The sequence below is a fragment of the Mobula birostris genome, chromosome 24 (assembly GCF_030028105.1).
Source record: "Mobula birostris isolate sMobBir1 chromosome 24, sMobBir1.hap1, whole genome shotgun sequence".
Lineage (NCBI taxonomy): Eukaryota > Metazoa > Chordata > Chondrichthyes > Myliobatiformes > Myliobatidae > Mobula > Mobula birostris.
The window spans coordinates 40,026,595-40,049,747 of NC_092393.1; positions in this window are offsets into that span (position 1 = coordinate 40,026,595).

Here is a 23,153-nt window from a genome sequence, read left to right on the forward strand (position 1 = left end):
AAAAAAAATCATGGCGTATGCGAGTGATGATAAACCTGATTCTTATATGGGTCTCTATTGTGGACTGAGAGTGGGAAAGGGGCAGGGAGAGAGGAGTGATGGTTGGGAAAAGTGGAAGGAGTGGGAAGCACCAGGGAGACATTTTGTAATGTTCAGCAAAGCAGTTGTTTGGAGTTGAATGACCTTGCCTGGTGTCTCAAGTCTGGGCGTGTCTACACCCACACCACCCTCCCTCCCCGGCTACACCACTGACATTCCTTCTCTGCCACCTGTCCCAAAACCCTTCCACAATGCCCCACCTTCATTCTTCCCAACATCATTCATCCAGCCAGATTTACAAACTCTCTCTCTGTTCCACATTGACAAATACAGTACTGTACAAAGGTCCTAGGGAACCTAGATATACATACATGCCTAAGACTTTTGCCCAGTACTGTATGCACATGCACACCAGAAACACTGGCATTCCCACAAAAAATTTTAACACAAATTTCACCAGCATCAAATGTCAATGGAATGGGCCATAGAGGAGGGAGAAGTGTAGAACGTGTGAAATGCTGAGTACTTCAAATTTTTGCACGAAGTAAGAAATATTGATAAGTTAGTGCTGACCTTCAGACCAGAGATAATGTAGTGTATCTTTACAGTGCCAGCAAACAGTGAGCGGGATTCAATTGTCACTGTTTCCTGTGAAGAGTTTGCATTTTCCCCCTCTGTCCACATGCACTTCCTCCAGATGCTACGGCGTCCACCCACATTCCAAAGATGAACGGGTTGGGGTTAGTAAATTGTGGGCACGCTGTGTTGGTGCTGAAACCACAGCGACACCTGTAGGCTGCCCCAGCACGATCCTGCTCATTTCATTTGACGCAAATGACATGGTTCACTGTATGTTTTGATGTACACCTGAAAAATAAAGCTAATCTTTAAGTTTTGCAAACACGAGGAAATCTGCAGATGCTGGAATTTCAAACAATACACATTTTAATTAGCAGGATCTTCCAGTGGCCACATATTTTAATTCCACGTCCCATTCCCATTCTGATATGTCTATCCACGGCCTCCTCTACTGTAAAGATGAAGCCACACTCAGGTTGGAGGAACAACACCTTATATTCCGTCTGGGTAGCCTCCAACCTGATGGCATGAACATTGACTTCTCTAACTTCCGCTAACGCCCCACCTCCCCCTCGTACTCCATCTGTTATTTATTTATATACACACATTCCTTTTCTCTCTCTCCTTTTTCTCCCTCTGTCCCCCTCACTATACCCCTTGCCTATCCTCTGTTTTCCCCCCTCCCCCTTTTCTTTCTCTCTAGGCCTCCTGTCCCATGATCCTCTCATATCCCTTTTGCCAATCACCTGTCCAGCTCTTGGCTCCATCCCTCCCCCTCCTGTCTTCTCCTATCATTTCAGATCTCCCCCTTCCCCTCCCACTTTCAAATCTCTTACTAGCTCTTCTTTCAGTTAGTCCTGATGAAGGGTCTCGGCCCGAAACGTCGACTGTACCTCTTCCTAGAGATGCTGCCTGGCCTGCTGCATTCACCAGCAACTTTTATGTGTGTTGCTTAATCTTTAAGTTTAATCTTTTTTAAAAAGAATGTTTTAATGAACTACTGCAAAGATTTCAGAGAGTTGGGCTGTCCTGACAGTAAAGGGCAGTCGGTGGGCCAGTGGGAGCTGCTCTGGGTATTTCATCAGTCTCTGGTTAGGCCTCACCCCTCACCAGCCCATGTGTGAGAGGGAGCAAAGCATCTCAACCCACTACATTGGAGCCAAGGTCTGTTCACTCACTGCCGGGTAGTTAATTGGAGAGTTAACACTCACCATTGAGAGAAATCAGTTGTTGATTGTCATGGGGAGCAACAAGACATGTCCATGATTAACAGGTATAAAATATTTATATTTAAATATGTTTACAGTTGACAATATTTTAACTCTAAGGATTATATAAGGCCACCTTTGCAAATTGCCACTACCATAAACAGTCAGTACCACTTCCTTTCAGTTTTCTCTGTCTTGACCATAAATCAGCTTCAGTCTCTTTGGTGCTCATCCTGCAATATAGATGTACTGCATATTTCAAGGTCTGAAGAAGTGTAGTCAAATGACAGGTGCTGAAATATGAATAATATACTTCGTATATGCAAACTGAGAAGGTTTAACTTCCAGAACCATACTAAAATTGTTCCGCTTTTAATACATCAACTAACTACATGAATTATTAGGTTCAGGATGGCTAAAAGTCCATAAAGATGAAAGCAAATATTTGAATATGGGGACAGGTGGTCTGGAAATAATATGTATCTCTGCTAATGTTTGAAATCCAGTGACATCTCATGTTATGTGAAAACAAATTGACTTGTTATTAGAGGACATGGGCACCATTGACAAAGACAGCAGCCAGCACACATTCAGTGAATCATCCATCATCAGCAATCATTTGATTTGAGAACGACCTCGCTCATGGTTCCGAGGTGATCCAAGGGTAATTCTGGCACCTGCTCAGTTGTAGAAATTGAAGTTGTTTCCATGTGGAATATCTGACCATTAGCCACAGTTCTTTCTCATTACCTGCTTTTTTTTCTCCCAGTTTTAAGAGCAAAGTGTTCTTCTTTGAAGCAGATTGTGATCTTAGCGCCATTAAAATTAGTTGGTCCCCTGCTGTTCCTACGTTAGATTCTCTACACTAACACATATAACTGCTGGAGGAACTCAACAGGTCAGGCAGCATCTATAGAGGTGAATAATCAGTTGACATTTTGTGCCAAGACCTTTCATTAGGACTGTTTATTCCCCTCCATAGATGCCGCCTGACTTGCTGAATTCCTCCAGTATTTTGTGTATGTCGCTCCAAGATTTCCAGCATCTGCAGAATCTCTTGTGTTTAATTTGTCTGCACCTGTGATCTTGAGCCATGACCTCAGTTTGTCATTGTAGGTTGTCTTTTGTTGTTGAAAGACCTTTGGCTGTAATTGGGTGGGAATGTAACTTTTGTCACCATTGCAGGTTCAACGCCTGACTATCGCTTGTTCAATGCAGCTGACACTCAGCTTTGGTGAGACCACCGATGCTAGTCTTCTCAATTAAAGTCAAGCTGCACATTCAGAAAAATAATCTCAGTCGTGGTGTCAATCAGTAAGGACTCAACGGACGTTCTCCAAAGGAGGCACCAGTGCACCAGATTCTTGGATGGACACTGAGAGGTAAGGACTGAAGTGTTGTTTTAAGCTCATTCAATCAGGGAAGTGAGATTACAGGAGTTAGGCTAAAGGAACAACCAAAATACTCTCAGTGGCACTCTATTGTGGTCCACCATACACCTGCTCGTAAATGCAAATACTTAATCAGCCAGTCATGTGGCAGCAATTCAATTCATAAAAGCATACAGATGTGATCAAGAGGCTTGGTTGTTGTTCAGACCAAACATGAGATTGGGGAAGAAATTTGATCTGAGTGACTTTGACCAGTGATAATTGGTGCCTGCCTGAGTGGTTTGAGTATCTCAGAAACTGCTGATCTCCTCGGGGTCATGTACAACAGTTTCTAGTATTGACAGAGAGAGGTGAAAAAAACAAAACAAAGCATCCAGCGAACAGCAGTTCTGTGAGTGAAAATGCCTTGTTAATGAGAGAGGTCAGAGGAGAATGGCCAGATTGGTTCAGCCTGCCAGAAAGACGACAGTAACTCAAATAAACTTGTGTTACACCAGTGCGCCGAACCACGTCGCTGAATGCACAACACGTTGAACCTTGACGTGGATGGGCTATAGCAGTAGAAGACCGTGAACGTACACTCAGTAGCCACTCTATTAACTGCTGGAGGTACCCAACAAAGTGGCCAATGAGTCAATATCGGATAAGTGATTGCACTTCAAAAGGACATTAAAGTGGCAAAGGAATGCAAGAGGTCTTGCATAAAGGCAAGCTCGTCACATGAGATTTATCACACAAGAACTTCCCCCTTCCATGTCGCTGCTTTTTGTCTGAGGATTCTATTTGCATTGCTTGTCTCTCCCAGCCACTCTTAAATACTTACAATATGTTTCTAGCTAAATACGTATCAGGATCAGTAATAAAGGGTCACAGACTCAAAATGTTGACAGTTTCTCTTTCCACGAATGATGCCTGAGTTGCTGTTTTCCTCTGTTTTCTGCTTTTGTTCAGATACCCAGCATCTACAGGATTTTATACTATTTTCATCCACTATATTTCATGTTTCAGTTTAAAAAGATAATCATCAGCTAGTGGAGACAGAAAGTGGAACAATTCCTGTGGAGATGTTATTGTTGAAAACGTGACTTACTGGCATTCACTGATGATAATCCTTGCAGGTCCAATTTGAAACATTCCCCTCAGGACAAACTCTTCTCAAAAAGAAATTAGCATTAACCAGCTACCATCAAACACCGTGTGTGTGTTCGCAGAGTCCATCTTATTGTACAAGAGTCTGCTTAAGCGTCTGATAACAGTGGAATAGGAGCTGTCCTTGAGCCTGGTGGGACATACTTTCAGGCTTTTGTACCTTCTGCCCAACAGGAGAGGGGAGAAAGTAGAATATCCAGTGTGGGTGGGGACTTTGATTATACTGGCTGCTTTAATGAGGCGGTGTGAAGTATAAACAGACTCCACAGAAGGGAGGCAGGCTCCTGTGATGTGCTCAGCTGTTTTCACAACTCAGCGCAGTTTCCTGCAGTCACACACTGAGCAGTTGCCATGCTCAGTGTGCTATAGAGCATCTAGGCAGAATGCGTTCTATGGTGTATCAACAAAAAATTGGTCAGAGTTGACAGGGACATGCTAAGTTTCTTTAGCCTCCTGAGGAAGCAGATGCACTGGTGAGTTTTCTTGGCTGTGACATCAATGTGGTTGAACCTGGACAAGTGGTGATGTTGACACCTAAGAATTTGAAGCTCTCAACCTCAGTATCATTGATGTAAACAGGAAGAGGAGCACTGGCCTCCTTTCTGAAATCAATAACCAACTGATGAGGGTCTCGGCCCAAAACATCGACTGTACTCCTTTTCATAGATGCTGCCTGGCGTGCTGAGTTCCTCCGGCATTTTGCATGTGTTACTTGGATTTCCAGCATCTGCAGATTTTCTCTTATTTGTCAATAACCAGCTGCTCGGTTTTGCTGTTTTGAGGAGTAGGTTGTTGCCATGACACCATGCCTCTATGCTCTCTGTCTCGTTCCTGTACTCTGATTCACTGTTACTTGAGATTGGACCCACTGTATTGCTATCATCTGTAATCTTGTAGATGGATTTAGAGTAAAATCCGGCCACCCATATGCAGGGATGTGGTCTGTTGTGTTTGTTAATTGTTTACCAATTTCTTTTGGTAGATAAGATTTGTCAGGTAAAATAGACCTGATGTAAAGAGATAAAGTTATGAATGGCTTATACAGAATTGTAGTCTGTTGTCACAGTCTATGTAACAACAGATAGATTCAAATGAAGTGATTTCTGCAGCTTGTTTGATATCTTCCTTTACAGAATATCAAATATAATGTCTTTTTTTATTTTAATTTTTAAATCCCCCAGAACATAAACAGAAAAAATCTGTTTAAATGTCAAATATCATGGATATATTATTGTGGTACAGAAGTGGTGTCATAATACCTCTATTCATTCGGAGTTTGAAGAGATTCAGAATATCATCAAAGGCTCGCACAAATTTCTATGAATGAACATTGGAGAGCATTCTGGCTGATTACATCACAGTCTGGTATGGATTCTCCGTTCCACAAGACTGCAAGAGGTTGCAGAGGGTTGTAGAGTCAGCAAACTCTATCAAGAACACAACCCTCCCATAAGGAAATCCCAGCAACAGCTTCCCCACTGCCAACAGATTTCTGAATGGACATTAACACTATTTTGTTATTCCCTTTTGCAGTATTTATTTATTTTCTGTATTTTTATAGTAATTTCATATTTTTTCAATGTAAAGCAACTGATTACACATTTCATAAGTATGTGATGGTAAATCCGATTCTGATTCTGAGGTGCAAAAGTTGCAGAAGTTGAACGGTTCCATCAAACTTAGCTGTTGGCGATTGTGCTGAGTTTTCTGGATTCCATCCAAGAAGAGTAGCACAGGTTCATCTGTATCGGAGGTTATTAGGAGAGAGAGGTAAAGCTGGGGCAGCAAGGAAATTCATCCTTATCTCTCAGTATTTGATGCTTGCGAGAATGTTCCACTCTGTATGTAATTACCACATGAATTCAGTTCATTGAATTCATTCACCAAGTAAACCAAAGTTAATGTACCCACCCCAAGAAAAGAATCCAATAGGTAGATCAGCATCAGGACAAGTGGAATAAAATGTGTAAGTAAACATCTCCCCAAGGAAAATAGTGAATTTATAAGCACGGCTGTTAGAATACAAAATGTAAAACATTGTTAGTCAACAGGTTTTTCTTCCTTCCATAAATATTTTGTGTTGGTCACAGTGGACAACAACATTGAAGCGTAAACTTCCCCAGGTATCCATAATGGTTTTAACTAGAATTAATACAATGGACTAAGCAAGTGCTGATGGTGTGCTTGTTGGTCTAACGTGCGGGTTCCCAAGCTGTTTTATGCCATGGACCCCTACCATTAACCGAGGGGTCTGTGAACCCCAGGTTGGTAAACCCTGCTTTAAAAGCAGGTAGCTCTTCATCTGATGGTATGCTACACTGAAAGAGCAACACCCTCCACATTGTTAAACAGTTAAGCATAGAAGAATAGGGATATCATATCAAGATGCAAACACAAGGAATTCTGCAGATGCTGGAAATTCAAGCAACACACATCAAGGTTGCTGGTGAACGCAGCAGGCCAGGCAGCCTCACTAGGAAGAGGTAAAGTCGACGTTTCGGGCCGAGACCCTTCATCAGGACTAACTGAAGGAAGAGCTAGTAAGAGAGTTGAAAGTGGGAGGGGGAGGGGGATCCAAAATGATAGGAGAAGACAGGAGGGGGAGGATGGAGCCAAGAGCTGGACAGGTGATAGGCAAAAGGAATATGAGAGGATCATGGGACAGGAGGCCCAGGGAGAAGGAAAGTGGGGAACCCAGAGGCTGGGCAAGGGGTATAGTCAGAGGGACAGAGGGAGAAAAAGGAGAGAGAGAGAAAGAATGTGTGTACAGGTGTCCCCCACTTTTCGAACGTTCACTTTACGAAACCTCTGTTACGAAAGACTTACATTAGTACCCTGTTTTTGCTTTCAGAAGGTGTTTTCACTGTGACAAAACAGATCAGCGCGCGATAAAAAGCCGCGCGTGCCCCGAGCAGCCGCTCTCCCCTGGATTCGGAACAGCATTGCTTTAACGCGTTGCATTGGGCAGCCATTTGCAAGATGGGTTCTGAGGTATTGGAAAAGCCTGAAAGAGCTCATAAGGGTGTTACATTTAGCGTAAAACTAGACATAATTAAGCGTTTTGATCATGGTAAATGAAGTAAGGACAAAGTGAGTTTGACTTGTGGAAGCTGACGAAGATGATGTTGAAGAGGTTTTGGCATCCCATGACCAAGAACTGATAGATGAAGAGCTGATGCAATTGGAAGAGGAAAGGATAACAAACGAAACCGAATGCAGTAGCGAAATGAACGTGAAGCAACTGCGTGAGATTTTCGCTGCAATGATAAAGTACGACTTTAATTTTGAAAGGGTACATCGGTTTAGGGGATATTTGCAAGATGGTCTCAGTCCTTACAAAGAACTGTATGATAGAAAAATATGCGAGGCTCAGTTATCAAGAAAGCCTTCCACATCAGCCACAGCAGACGACGAACCTCCACCTTCCGACATCGAGGTGGGCAGTCATAGGAGAAGATGAGCCGCCTGCCCTGATCGACGATGAGATGGCACCCCCGTGTCCCACCACCCCAACACCCAGGCCGCGGACAGATACAGTACCGATTTGCGGAGAATGCAGCAGTAGCCGGGAGACACACAGCACATCTTTAAGAAAAAAGCCGAAATAAACATTCTAATTAATTAGGTGCCGCCCCACACGTAAATGTCGCCCAGATCAGAGGCGATGCAATCGGCAATCGTCTCTGATCTGAGCCGACAATTACACGCCGGGCAGCACCTAATTAATTAGCATGTTTATTTTGGCTTTTTTCTTAAAGATGTGCTGTGTGCCTCCTGGCTACCGCTGGACCCCTGCATGTTTCGCAGCAATGTACTGGTTGGCGGCCCGGAGGGTGGGGACCACTGCACCACCCAACCTGCGACAACTCAGTCTACCACACCATGATCAGTGTGCTTGGCGCTGTCTTCCCAATTTCCGTAAGTGATACTACACTGTACATACATTATTTCTACTTTATAACAGCTGTGTATCTTACGTGTTACTTGGTATGATTTGGCAGCTTCATAGCTTAAAGGTTACTGGAGAGCACTTGCTTGAGATTTTCTGCCGAGAGCCCTTGCGTGAGATTTTCGCTTCGGCGAACAGTGCCAGCAATGATTGTAGAAAAGTATTTCTACTTTATATAGGCTGTGTATTAATCATATCATTCCTGCTTTTACTATATGTTACTGTTATTTTAGGTTTTATGTGTTACTTGGCATGATTTGGTAGGTTATTTTTGGGTCTGCGAATGCTCACAAAATTTTCCCATATAAATAAATGGTAATTGCTTTTCACTTTACGACATTTCGGCTTTTGAACTGTTTCACAGGAACGCTCTACCTTCGGATGGCGGGGGAAACCTGTATATAAATAAGTAACGGATGGAGTAGGAGGGGGAGGTGGGGCATTAGCGGAAGTTAGAGAAGTCAATGTTCATGCCATCAGGTTGGAGGCTACCCAGAAGGAATATAAGGTGTTGTTTCTCCAACCTGAGTGTGGCTTCATCTTTACAGTAGAGGAGGCCGTGGATAGACATATCAGAATGGGAATGGGATGTGGAATTAAAATGTGTGGCCACTGGGAGATCTTGCTTTCTCTGGCGGACAGAGCGTAGGTGTTCAGCAAAACAATCTCCCAGTCTGTGTCGGGTCTCGCCAATATATAGAAGCCACATCGGGAGCAACGGACGCAGTATATCACCCCAGCCGACTCACAGGTGAAGTGTTGCCTCACCTGGAAGGACTGTCTGGGGCCCTGAATGGTGGTAAGGGAGGAAGTGTAAGGGCATGTGTAGCACTTATTCCGCTTACAAGGCTAAGTGCCAGGAGGGAGGTCAGTGGGGAGGGATGGAGGAGACGAATGGACAAGGGAGTTACGTAGGGAGCGATCCCTGCGGAAAGCAGAAAGAGGGGGTGAGGGAAAGATGCGCTTAGTGGTGGGATCCTGTTGGAAGTGGCGAAAGTTATGGAGAATAATATGTTGGACACGAAGGCTGGAGGGGTGGTAGGTGAGGACCAGGGGAACCCTATTCCTAGTGGGGTGGCGGGAGGATGGAGTGAGAGCAGATGTGCGTGAAATGGGGGAGATGCGTTTGAGAGCAGAGTTGATGGAGGAGGAAGGGAAGCCCCTTTCTTTAAAAAAGGAAGACATCTCCCTGGTCCTGGAATGAAAAGCCTCATCCTGACAGCAGATGCGGTGGAGACGAAGGAATTGCGAGAAGGGGATGGCATTTTTGCAAGAGACAGGGTGAGAAGAGGAATAGTCCAGACAGCTGTGAGAGTCAGTAGGCTTATAGTAGACATCAGTAGATAAGCTGTCTCCAGAGATAGAGACAGAAAGATCTAGAAAGGGGAGGGAGGCGTTGGAAATGGACCAGGTAAACTTGAGGGCAGGGTGAAAGTTGGAGGCAAATTTAATGAAGTCAACAAGCTCAGCATGCGTGCAGGAAGCAGCGCCAATACAGTCGTCGATGTAGCGAAGGAAAAGTGGGGGACAGATACCAGAATAGGTTTGGAACATAGATTGTTCCACAAAGCCAACAAGAAGGCAGGCATAGCTAGGACCCATACGGGTGCCCATAGCTACACCTTTAGTTTGGAGGAAGTGAGAGGAGCCAAAGGAGAAACTATTAAGATTAAGGACTAATTCCGCTAGACGGAGCAGAGTGGTGATAGAGGGGAACTGGTTAGGTCATTAAGCACTGTTTTGCATTTGCTGATAGTGAGCCTGTGATATATTTCAAAGCACCTTCCCAACCCAGATTGAACCAACAGTGCATCATCTTTAATGATGACAGCTGAATAAGAAGACTGAATGATTTCTCCAAAAAGTTGAGGCTTGAAGTTATTATGTTTCAAAACTGTGAATGTTAGATTTTAAGGGTTTTAAGGATTAACAGAATCATGGGAGATAAATAGAATTAACATCATATTGTCTATAATCTGATGGTGCAAGGAGGACTTTGTGTTGAACTATTTACTTAAGTTCTGAAGTCTCTCCTCGAGAAACAACAATATCTACAGTATATATATCAAAAGTAATGAACTTATATATTACAAAGAGTCTGCTATTTGTGATTAATATGAATGACCTAGATGAAAATACAGTGGTGGATTAGTAAGTATGCTGATGATACAAAGATACATGATACGAAACGGCAGATGGAGTTTAACCTGGCAAATGTGAAGTGTTGCTCTTTGGGAGATTAGTATAGGGACGGTACACTGTTAATGGAAAGACTCTTAACAGTGTCGATGAGCAGAGGGATCCTGGGATTCAAGACCTTAGCTCCCTGAAAGTGGCTGCTCAGGTTGTTAGGGTGGTAAAGAAGGCGTATGGCATGTTTGCCTTTTAGTTGAGGAGCTGAATTGAGAGTCAGGAAGTTATGTTCCACCTTTATAATACCCTGGTTAGGCTGCATCTGGAATATTTGGATGCTCCATTCCATCACAAGAAGAATGTGAAGGTTTGGAAAGGGTGCAAAAGAGGATACTACCTGGATTAGTCAGCATGTCTTTCAGGAGAGCTTGCACAGACTTGGGTTGTTTTCTCCTGAGCCCTGGAAGCTGAGGGGAGACATAATGGAGGCTTACAGCATTATGAGAGGCACAGATAGTAACAGAATCAGTTTTAATATCACCAGCGTACATCGTGTAATTTGTTGTTTTGTGGCAGTAATACATTGCAATACATAATAATAAAAACTGTAAATTACTGCAAGAAAGAATATATATATATATATTTTAAAAAGTTAATTTAAATAAGTAATGCAAAAAGAGAAATGTGTTTAAATTCCATTCAGAAATCTGACAACAGAAGGGAATCACTGAGTGTGTGCCTTTGGGCTCCTGTACCTCCTCCCTGATGGCAGCAAGGAGAAGAGGACTTGTCCTGGATGATGATGGATACAATTTTTATGAGGCGTTACTCCTTGAAGACGTCCTGGATGTTGGTGAGACCAGTGCCTATGATGGAGCTGACTGAGCTCACAACTTTCCGAAGTTTATTTCGATGCTATGCCGTGCCCCCACCCCCTCCCCTGCCATTCCAGACGGAGATGCAGCCAGTTAGAACGCTCTCCAAGGTACATATGTAGAAATTTGCAAGTGTCTTTGCTGACATACTAATATCCTCAAACTCCAAAAGAAACATAGCTGCTGTCGTGCCTTCCTTGCAACTGTATCGATATGGTGGGCCCAGTATAGATCCTCAGAGATGTTGACACCCAGGAACTTGAAAATGATCACTCTTTCTACTTCTGATTCCTCAATAAGGGCCTCTGTATGTATCCTCTCTTACCCTTTCTGAAGTCTGCAATCAATTCTTACTAATGTTGAGTGCGAGGTTGTCGCTGCCACACCACAGAACCAGCTGATCTACCTCACTCCTGTAGGCTTTCTTGTCACCATCCGAAATTCTGCCAACCTTGTGTTGTCAGTAAGTTCCAAGGAGATATGTGGGGCAAGATTTTTATTCATTACTCACGATGTGATGGGCGTCTGGAATGTGTGGCCTGGGAAAGTGGTGGAGGCAAGCAGGATGGAGGCATTTATGAGCATGAATGTGCTAGATATGAACAATGTGACCTCAACTAAAGGCTGAAGCAATTAGTTTAGTAGGGCATCTAATTACTAATTTAGATATTTCGGCAAAACCTTGTGGGCCAAAAGGCCTGTTACTGAGCTATAGTCTTCTGTGTTCTATGTAAAAGGATAAAATACCTAGTATGGCTTCACTGTGTAAATTAGATTACTTCGCAGACAATAGTGTCAATTCTCAGATAACAAAACAGCCAACTGTGCGAGTTAACTTCAGATGGAAACCAATTTTCATTTTATGTGAGACCAGTGACTTAATAAACTCAGAGATTGGATTTATGAGCTTTAAGTATCAAACAATGCGACTGATGTGATGAGGGAATATGATATCATTAATTGCAAGCAAAGCTAAACAAGATAAGCAATATAATAGCAAATGAGATGATGAGCTATGAACTGCAAAACAAGATAACCGCATATAATAAGAAATGCACAATAGAACTGTTGGGATAATAGGGAAGATATTCCAGGGTTGCTAAAAGTTAGTGCAGAAGAGTGAGATGATAGTGCAGAGTTTGCAAAAAGTGTGATAAAATGATTGGATAGAAATTGCACTCAATTTATTTGCATAATTAATCAAAGCTCTATTCGGAGATGTGACCTCGTGCAGATAATAGGATTGCAAATGAACACTTCACAGCAAATTAAAGGCAGTGCAGCTACATGAGGGTAAATTGCCATGGGTTGGAAGTAAAAACTGGATTGGTCACTCTGATGGCCAATTGACCTGCATGCAGTTTGCTGTAAATGTCATATATATTGTTAATTTATTTCAAATATGTTATCATCAGGGATATTTAAAAAAAATCAGTGGCAAAGACCTTTGACAGATCAAGCTGTCAGACCCTTGCACTTGCCTACATTTCTAGCATCTGCACCCTTGTGGCCAGGTGTAGATTATTTTGCCAATTGCGACAGAAGTGTGGTAGAGCTGCGGATGTTCTCGGCATCGATTTCAGTAAGAGATTTGACAAGATCCTTCATTCAGAAGATTCAGACGCATGGGATCCAAGGTGACTTAGCTGTTTGGATTCAGAATTGGCTTTCATGCGAAAGACAGATTGTAGTGGTCGAAGGGGTTTATTCTGGCTGGAGGTCCATGACGAGTGATGTTTTGCAGGGATCCATTCTAGAACCTTTTCTACATATAAATTTCCTGGATAATAAAGTAGATAGGTGGGTTCGTAAGTTGGCAGACAATGAAAAGATTGGAGGTATTGTGGATAGTGTATAAGGATGCCAAAGGATACAACGGGCATATAGATCATTGGCAGATGTGGGTGGAGAAATGGCAGATGGAGTTTAATCTGGCTAAATGTGAGGTGTTTCACTTTGGGAGAACAAATACAAGGGGATGGTACATTGCCAATAGCTAGACCCTTAATAATGTTGATATACAGGGGGATCTTGGGGTCCAAGTCCATAACTCCCTGAAAGTGCTGCGCAAGTTGATGTAGTGGTAAAGAAGTATTATGGCACATGCATTTATACTTTATACTTTATACTTTATACTTTATTGTCGCCAAACAATTGGTACTAGAACATACAATCATCACAGCGATATTTGATTTTGCGCTTCACACTCCCTGGATTACAAATACAGTATTAAATATTAAAAATAGTTAAAATGAGTAAATATTAAAAATTTCAATTATAAATCATAAATAGAAGATAGAAAAATGGGAAGTAAGGTAGTGCAAAAAAACCGAGAGGCAGGTCCGGATATTTGGAGGGTACGGCCCAGATCCGGGTCAGGATCCGTTCAGCAGTTTTATCACAGTTGGAAAGAAGCTGTTCCCAAATCTGGCCATACGAGTCTTCAAGCTCCTGAACCTTCTCCCAGAGGGAAGAGGGACGAAAAGTCTGTTGGCTGGGTGGGTCGTGTCCTTGATTATCCTGGCAGCACTGCTCCGACAGCATGCGGTGTAAAGTGAGTCCACGGATGGAAGATTGGTTTGAGTGATGTGCTGCGCCGTGTTCACGATCTTCTGCAGCTTCTTTCGGTCTTGGACAGGACAACTTCCATACCAGGTTGTGATGCACCCTAGAAGAATGCTTTCTACGGTGCATCTATAAAAAACAGTGAGGGTTTTAGGGGACAGGCCAAATTTCTTTGGTTTTCTCAGGAAGTAAAGGCGTTGGTGGGCCTTCTTGGCAGTGAACTCTGCTTGGTTGGACCAAGTCAGGTCATTTGATGTTGACCCCAAGGAACTAAAAGCTTTTGACCTGTTCCACTTGCGCACCACCGATGTAAATTGGGTCGTGTGGTCCGCTACTCCTTCTGAAGTCAACAACCAATTCCTTCATCTTGCTGACGTTGAGGGATAGGTTATTGTCTTTGCACCATGCCACCAGGTTCTTAATTTCCTCTCTGTACTCAAACTCATCATCACCCGAGATACGGCCTACAATATTAGCCCAGGCAATGAGTCCAAGAGTTGGGAAGTTAACCTGTGGCTCCTTAAAATTCTAGTTAGGCAGCTTATGGAGTATTGAATTCAATTATAAGAAGGATGTGGAGGTTGGAGAGTGTATAGAAGAGATTTACCGGGATGCTGCCTGGATTAGAGGGCATTTGCTTTAAGGAGTGATTGGACAAATTTCAGTTCTTTTCTCTGGAGTAGTGGACACTGAGGGGAAACCTCACAGACGTTTCTTTGATTATGAGAGTCATAGAGTAGAGAGCTGGTATCTCTAAAATACCATGGCGTTACAGGAAAAATATTGGCATGGATAGAGGAGCAGCTGACAGGCAAGAGGCCACGAGTGGGAATAAAGGGGGGCTTCTCTGGCTGGCTGCCAGTGACTAGTGGTGTTCCTTAGGGAGTCAGTATTGGGACGGCTACTTTTCACATTGTTTATGTTACCTGTCCCGTGAGTATCTCATAAATATGATGTAATTGTCTTATGCTATTGAAATGATGTAATGGTTTCGTGCCCTTGGAATGATGTAATTGTCTTGTGATAGTGGGGTGATGTGATGACATGTGATGGCATATTCCCACTGGCATATAAGGGGAAACCGCAGTTGTTGCGTAGTTTGTTTTGTTGGGAGTCCACCTTTGGTAGTTACGCCATCGGAGAAGAAGGAACAGTGAGAGTGAAGAAACCCCAGCTCTGAATGAACCCCAAAAAGGATTGGGGTTAACCAGCAGCATTCAGCGCATTACGGGTGTGACTGACATTTGTAACCCTCCGCAAGTGGCACGCACGTTTTGTTAACCCTGACACGGTTTGGGTCATTCGACGATCACTTTGTTAAAAGGTCAGTTACTTTGAGAAATCTTATTCTGCGTCATAACCTCGGAGAAGGCATTTCGTCTGGGAGCCGCGTCAACAGTGACGTCTTTACTGCGGGGACTGGTCCAAAGCTGGTTTGGGAAGTCTCTCCTCTCGAAACAAGGAGATAATGCCGAGGGCTTATAAGACACTGTTCAGGCCACAGTTGGACTATTGCCAACAGTTTTGCAGACATATCTCAGAAAGAATGTGTTGCCGTTGGAGACAGTCAGTCCAGAGAAGGTTCATGAGGATGATTCTGGGAATGAAGGGTTAACATATGAGGGCTGTACTCACTGGAATTTAGAAGGATGCGTGGGGATCTCACTGAAACATACCAAATATTGAAAGGACTAGATATGGTGGATGAGGAGAGGACATTTCCTCTGGTGGGGGTGTCCAGAACTAGAAAATGAGGGGCAACCCTTTAACAGAGGTAAGGAGGAAGCTTTTTAGCCAGAGAGTAGTGAATCTGTGGTATGCTCTGCCACAGACAGCTGCGGCAGCCAAGACCATGGGTATATGTAAAGCAAAAATTGATCATTTCCTTATTGGTCAGGGCATCAAAGTTTAAGGCAGGAAGGCAGGTGTATAGGGTGGTGTGGGATCCGGGATCAGCCATAATGGAATGGAGGGGGAGGTTCGATGGGCTGAATGACCTTACTCTGCACCTTCACCTTATGGTCTTAGATCTTTTACCTAGGGTTGAAATGCCTAACACTACAGGGGATGTATTTAAGATGAGAGGGATAACTTCAAAGGGGACGTATGGGAATGTTTGATTTAGGCTGAGAGTTGTGAATGGCTCAAATTCGTTACCGGGGTGGTGGTTGGGGCAAATATGATAGAGCCGTTTAAGAGGCTCTCTGATAAGCACATGGATGTGCAGGAAATGGAAGGACGTGGACATTGTGGAGGAAGAAGGGGCTGGTTTAGCTGGGCATTCAATTATCAGTTTAACTAGATCAGCACAACAGTGTATGCTACAGGGCCTGTATTTGTGCTGCGCTGTTCTATAACACTGGAAACCACATGGCTGCAAAAGATTAGTGCAACTATAGGTGTCATGTGGCAGCCCACTGTGACAGGTCTTATGCAATCAAGCCCTCTCTTAAAGCTCGTTAAGGCAAGACTGAAGGGAGAAGGGGCACAAACTGCTGCCAAAATGAAAACAAAGCTGGCACAAAGGCATTAAATGCCGTTTTGCTTCTCTTCTCATCTTATTGCTACTGTTACAGCAGTACGTAAGGAAGCTGCAAAGGGAATTAGCATGTTCAGCAACCTTGCCTGGAAGCCCTGATTATCTTCCCGGCAGAAGTGAAATGAGCAAGTGTGCTGGAGTGAAACCGACCCTCTGTAGCAGCGCAGTCTTCGTGTTGCATACTACACCACAGTCTATATTGCTCCCAGCTCAGAATGCATGGACAAAGCACATCAAATGTGTTTTGCTTAATTTATTCATTGCTTGCAATCTGGACATCACTGGCATTTATTACCCTTGAGAAACTGATATGATCTGCCTTCTTGAAATGCTACAGGTTGCCTGGTGAAGATACTCCCACAAAACTGCCGGGGAGGAAAGCTTAGTGACGATGAAGGATTGGCAATATATTTCCAAATCAGGATCGTGTGTGGCCTGGAGGGGAACCTGCGGACGGCAGGGATGAATGTGATGCCCTTGTCTTTCATGCTGATAGTCTTTGTGCTTGTGGGAGGTGCTGTTAGAGTTGCTGTGCTGAGGTGAGTAACTGCTGAACAATTTCAGATTGTACACACTGCGACCATCTGTGCTAGCAGCAGAAGGAATAAATGTTAAGGAGGTTGATAGTTTGTTGATCAAAAAGACAGCTCTGTCCTGGTTGGTGTCAAGCTTCATGAGAGTAGTTGAGACAGCATACATCTAAAGGCAACTGGAAACTATTCCATTATGATCCTGACTTGTTGTAGAACATAGAACATAGAACATAAAATAGTAAAGCACAATACAGGCCCTTCGGCCCACAATGTTGTGCCGACCCTCGAACCCTGCCTCCCATATAACCCCCCCACCTTAAATTCCTCCATATACCTGTCTAGTAGTCTCTTAAATTTCACTAGTGTATCTGCCTCCACCACTGACTCAGGCAGTGCATTCCACGCACCAACCACTCTGAGTAAAAAACCTTCCTCTAATATCCGCCTTGAACTTCCCACCCCATACCTTAAAGCCATGTCCTCTTGTATTGAGCAGTGGTGCCCTGGGGAAGAGGCACTGGCTGTCCACTCTATCTGTTCCTCTTAATATCTTGTATACCTGTATCATGTCTCCTCTCATCCTCCTTCTCTCCAAAGAGTAAAGCCCTAGCTCCCTTAATCTCTGATCATAATCCATACTCTCTAAACCAGGCAGCATCCTGGTAAATCTCCTCCGTACCCTTTCCAATGTTTCCACATCCTTCCTATAGTGAGGCGACCAGAACTGGACACGGTACAGTACTCCAAGTGTGGCCTAACCAGAGTTTTATAGAGCTGCGTCATTACCTCGCGACTCTTAAACTCTATCCCTTGACTTATGAAAGCTAACACTCCATAAGCTTTCTTAACCACCCTATCTTTCTGTGAGGCAACTTTCAGGGATCTGTGGACATGTACCCCCAGATCCCTCTGCTCCTCCACACTACCAAGTATCCTACCATTTACTTTGTACTCTGCCTTGGAATTTGTCTCATAGAAGTCAAAAGCTGAGCCGCTCATTCCAGCATCTGATACACTCGTGTTGCCAAAATGTGTATGTAAACACAAGGAAATCTGCGGATGCTGGAATTTCAGGCAACACACATAAAAGTTGCTGGTGAACGCAGCAGACCAGGCAACATCTCTAGGAAGAGGGACAGTCAACGTTTCGGGCCGAGACCCTTCGTCAGGACTAACTGAAAGAAGAGCTAGTAAGAGATTTGAAAGTGGGAGGGGGAGGGGGAGATCCCTCCCCCTCCTGTCTTCTCCTATCATTTCAGATCTCTGGAGGTGAATGGATTCTATTCACTGCCTCCTTCCGATACCTGGATTCTTCTGATGGCCTATCAGCATCTAGTGTAATCTGATTTTCTTTAAAGAGTGCGACAACTAGTCACACACGATAAAACTGGTGCTACACAGGTGTTACACGATGGTTCTGCAGTTAACCTTTTGCAAAACATCTACTGTCTGACAAACTTGCTGCTCCTCCTCTTCATCCGGAAGTTTTCCCTCCAACTGTCAATCATTGGGTAAAAATCCGGAACACCCCATCCAACAGCTCTGTGGGAGTACCTTCATGAGAAGAACTACAGCAGTTCCAGAGGATGGCTAATAAAAACTAATGAACCACACTTCAGATGCAATTAAACTGTAGTGTGGAGAGGACATGCAAGAGCAGCATACAGCTTACAAGTAACGGGTGACTAACTCTTCACAGTAATATCTTGGGAGCTAATAAAAGTATACAAATAAAAAAAGTGGACACATAAAACTCATTGGTTTACATTCTCACATTTTTTTTCAATTGTAACACACAGAAATATTGTGCAAATCATGATCAGGCTAATACCCACTTTTTTTTTTGAAATTAATTACCTATCTCTAGATTGAGCCTGTAATTCATTATGTTGGTCAATCATGTCCAACTAAATGTTGGGGAGGGGGCAATAAAGCCACTGTTACCATCAGATAGGAGGTACAGAAGCCTGAAGGCACACACTCAGTGATTCAGGAACAGCTTCTTCCCCTCTGCCATCCGATTCCTAAATGGACATTGAAGCTTTGGACGCTCCCTCTCTTTTTTTTTAATATACCGTATTTCTGTTTTTGTATGTTTTTTTAATCTATTCAATGTACGTAATTGATTTACTTGCTAATTTATTATGTTTTATTTTATTTATCATTATTATTATCATTTCCTTTCTGTCTGTTAGATTGAACTGCTGCTGCTAAGTTAACAAATTTCACGTCTCATGCCAGTGATAATAAACCTGATTCTGATTCTTCTATCTTATCTAATATCAATTTTATGAAGGATGGTACGTGCAAGTGAAAATGCTTCCCTTTACAAAGATGCTTTCTTTCGGCCGTTATGCAGAGGAATACGGAGTCGACATTTTGCTCGAGAACCTTCATGAGGACCTGGTGAAAGAGCTCAGCCTGAAACGTCAGCTGTTTCTTCCTCTTTGTAAATGCCGCTTGACCTGCTGAGCTCCTCCAACACTTTGTGTGTGTTGTTCTGGATTTCCTGCACCTACAGAATCTCTTGTGTTTCTGCTCGCCCTCGAATCCTGCAGCTTGTTGCTTCCAGTTGGCAAGACGACCATGACCAGGGTAGTTTTCAATTCATGAGTTTCTACATTATTCATTGTTGCCTCAAGTAATCTTGCGTTTACTTTAAAGGCATGATCCTCAAAGCTAAAATCCTGCAGTTTTCTAGAATTGCTATTTGACTTGCTTCTATTGCTTTCAGTTATTCTTCAGATTCCCTCAAAGTTTAAGACTATTGTCTCAACAGAACAATCATTATCTGCTGGCCCATAACCCTTTACATTGATATAATACAATATTTTAACATCGTTGTTCATAACACTCTGTATCCCGAACTCTGCATTTTTAAAAGCCCTCTCCATAACACTTGCAGCTTTGTATCTCTCAAAAATAAGTTCCAGTGTATTAGAATGCTTCAGTTGAATTTGTCATCATGAATCACATTTTGAAAATATATTAAAGTTACCAGAGGTGTGGTAGAATATTTGACACTACAGCTTAATCATTGATTTCCTTCCAGATTATTGCTGCCCTGCCAAATTAAAATCTGTAAAATTTCAGCACATGTTATTATAACCGAATGGCATTGCCTGACAGATTGACCATAGTTTCATCAGTGTCTCGGTCAAATTCTACCACTTAACGGCTTTATCGTGCTCACAGATTGCTTTACTTGTTCCTGAAAGTACAATAACATGAAATGAGCAAAAGCTCTAAATGGTGGAAATCTGAGCCTTTGACCACGGGGATATATTCTGAACTCTGTCTCACTGAATGCCTTTCACTGTCTCCAATCTAGAGTCATATCTCAGCCAAGCAAATCTGGCCTTGTCCCACATTGGCACTTTCATGGTATATCTCTGTCTTGTTCCATAGCAATAACATAATCACTGCCTCACAGCCACCTTTTCCACATAAAACTATGTTTGTACTGCCTTTTCTTTTATTGGGCTAGCAAATTGTTCATCTGTTAACATTCCCTTAACCTTTCATCGGAACTCATAATTTTTTGTTCATCTACAGTATATTAATGAATACTGTTCTCAGAATTCAAATGAACAATTAAAAATTACAGGTGAATGGTACATAAGACAGGTAAAATTGTGGGAAAGTTGAGTAGTAATCAGAACTTTGTTAATTGAAGTAACATTTAGAAGCCAGTAGGCAGATTTCTTTCTGGGTAGAAAAGCAGGGAAAAAATATCTACATAAGCACTTTGCATGCATGCTTTAAACATTTTTTACTTACTAATACATTTAATAACCAAACATTTTTGCTACAAAAATATAAACTCATGATTTTGCTGATGTTGGAAATCTAGAGCAATGCGCACAAAATACTGGAGGAACTCAGCAGGTTAGGCAACATGGACAGGGAGGAATAAAGAGTTGATGTTTCATGCCGAGACCCTTCATCAGGATTCATGAAGGATCTTGGCTCGAATCATTGTCCGTTCATCCCTCTCCATAGATGCTGCCTTACCTGTAGCACCCCTCAGCATTCTGTGTGTATTTTTGCTACTAAGACCTTTTTATTTAAATGTTAGCTGTAATTGGCAAACATTGTTAGATTCATTGGCTGCTGAAACTAAAACAGATTGAACTGTAAAAACACCTGACATTTTAACAGTCAGTAACTAATCATTTTATGCAAAACATTCCCTGGTGTACCATAGTTTATTTTTCTAATTTCAGAATCAGGTTTAATATCACCGGCATATGTCATGAAGTGTGTTAACTTTACAGCAGCAGTACAATGCAATACATGATAATATAGAAAAAACCTGTGAAATACAGTAAATATATATACTGTATGTATGTGTGTGTGTATATATATATATATATATAAAATGTGTTGGCGCATGGCCAAGTGGTTAAGGCATTCGTCTAGTGATTCAAAGGTCGCTAGTTCGAGCCTTGGCTGAGGCAGCGTGTGTATCCTTGAGCAAGGCACTTAACCACACATTGCTCTGCGACGACACCAGTGCCAAGCTGTATGGGTCCTAATGCCTTTCCCTTGGACGACATCGGTGGCGTGGAGAGGGGGAGACTTGCAGCATGGGCAACTGCTGGTCTTCCATACAACCTTGCCCAGGCCTGCGCCCTGGAAACCTTCCAAGGCACAAATCCATGGTCTCATGGGACTAACAGATGCCTAAAAAGTTAAATTAAATAAGTAGTGCAAAAATTAAAAATAAAAATAAAAATTAGTGAGGTGATTTCCAGGAATAGGACTGATTCCAGGAAGATGGCACTGCGCCGCGCGTGCGCAGCTCTCCGATGAAAAATGATGTTGTATCTGTTAGATAGGGGCCGTGGACAATTCTGATTTGATAGAGAATGGACGTGAAAGCACAAACGAACATCTGGAGAAATTTCTGAAACGCCCGTCCGCTGCTGTCGTTACTGTGTGGTCGGGAATCTTTCGGATGGTAGGACTCAAAATCCCCGGCCTTGCCTGCTTTTGGCGACCGAGAAGGAGGTTGAATCGTTCGGCAGAGATGGCACTCCGTACTTGGTGTCGGAGAGCTGATCAGAGCTCAAAGTTTTCGGATGACTCAGAGTCGGATTGTGGTCGGCATGGCAGTGAGAGTTTTTCTTCCTTCTCCCGTCTGCGTGAGATGTGGGACATCTGAGAAACTTTGAACTTTACTGTGCTCACGGACTTCTTCATCAAGTTATGGTATTGTTACACTGTTTGTCACTATATGTATAATTATGTGGTTTTGTCAGTTTTTTCAGTCTTGGTCTGTCCTGTGTTTTGTGATATCACACCGGAGGAAATATTGTATCATTTCTTAATGCATGCATTACTAAATGACCATGAAAGGGACTACATGTCTTCATAATCTATAAAAAAAAATTGTTTTATGAAAAGTGCTGCAGAAATATGTGAGTCTTGGATGTAGGATTGGTTAGACAGACCACAACTGAAGAAGGCAGTCAATAGAAAGGCAGGAGTCCCTGGGAACAGCTGCAATGGAAGTCAGAGATCTTGGCAATGGAAATACTGGTGACCTTCTGAAATACAGGGTCAGATGATCTGGTTCAGTGTGGTAGAAACCTGATGCTGCAGAATCTGGATTTTCTGCAATACCACTATGTACAGTAAGTATGTGCTAAACCTGGGACACCTACATTGTTGACAATAAATAGACAGATGTGTGCTTTTATAAGTATCTTATCCTCTTCAGAGTATGATGTCACAAGAAACCAAGCCACAAAAATGGCTCTTTCAGAGAGCTGGCAATGATGTTTCCTGATGTTAGAACCTATAATGGCTTTTCATCTGAAAATGTAACCCAAGAAAAGCAAATAAAACTACTCTTCCCCATTACGTTCTTTTTTTGCTTTTGCCACATCAATACAAGTATGGTAGCTACTCTCTTTAACATTTATCTACATTAAATGACATAAAGTTGGAAATTTTAACAGTTATAAGCCATAGTCAAATTAGGCACAAAGTACAGATAAATAAATCAAGGAATGACATTCTGCTAATAAATATTAATATATGCTCTGCTATCCATTCTGTTTTATATATCAGTCTGCTTCCTGACATCTCGATCTGTCTCTGTCAGTCATAGAATGTAAGTCTGTCAGCATCATTGATCATTTATTGATTGGTTTAAGTAGAAGTAGTGTCAGTTTTGAGAGAGAGA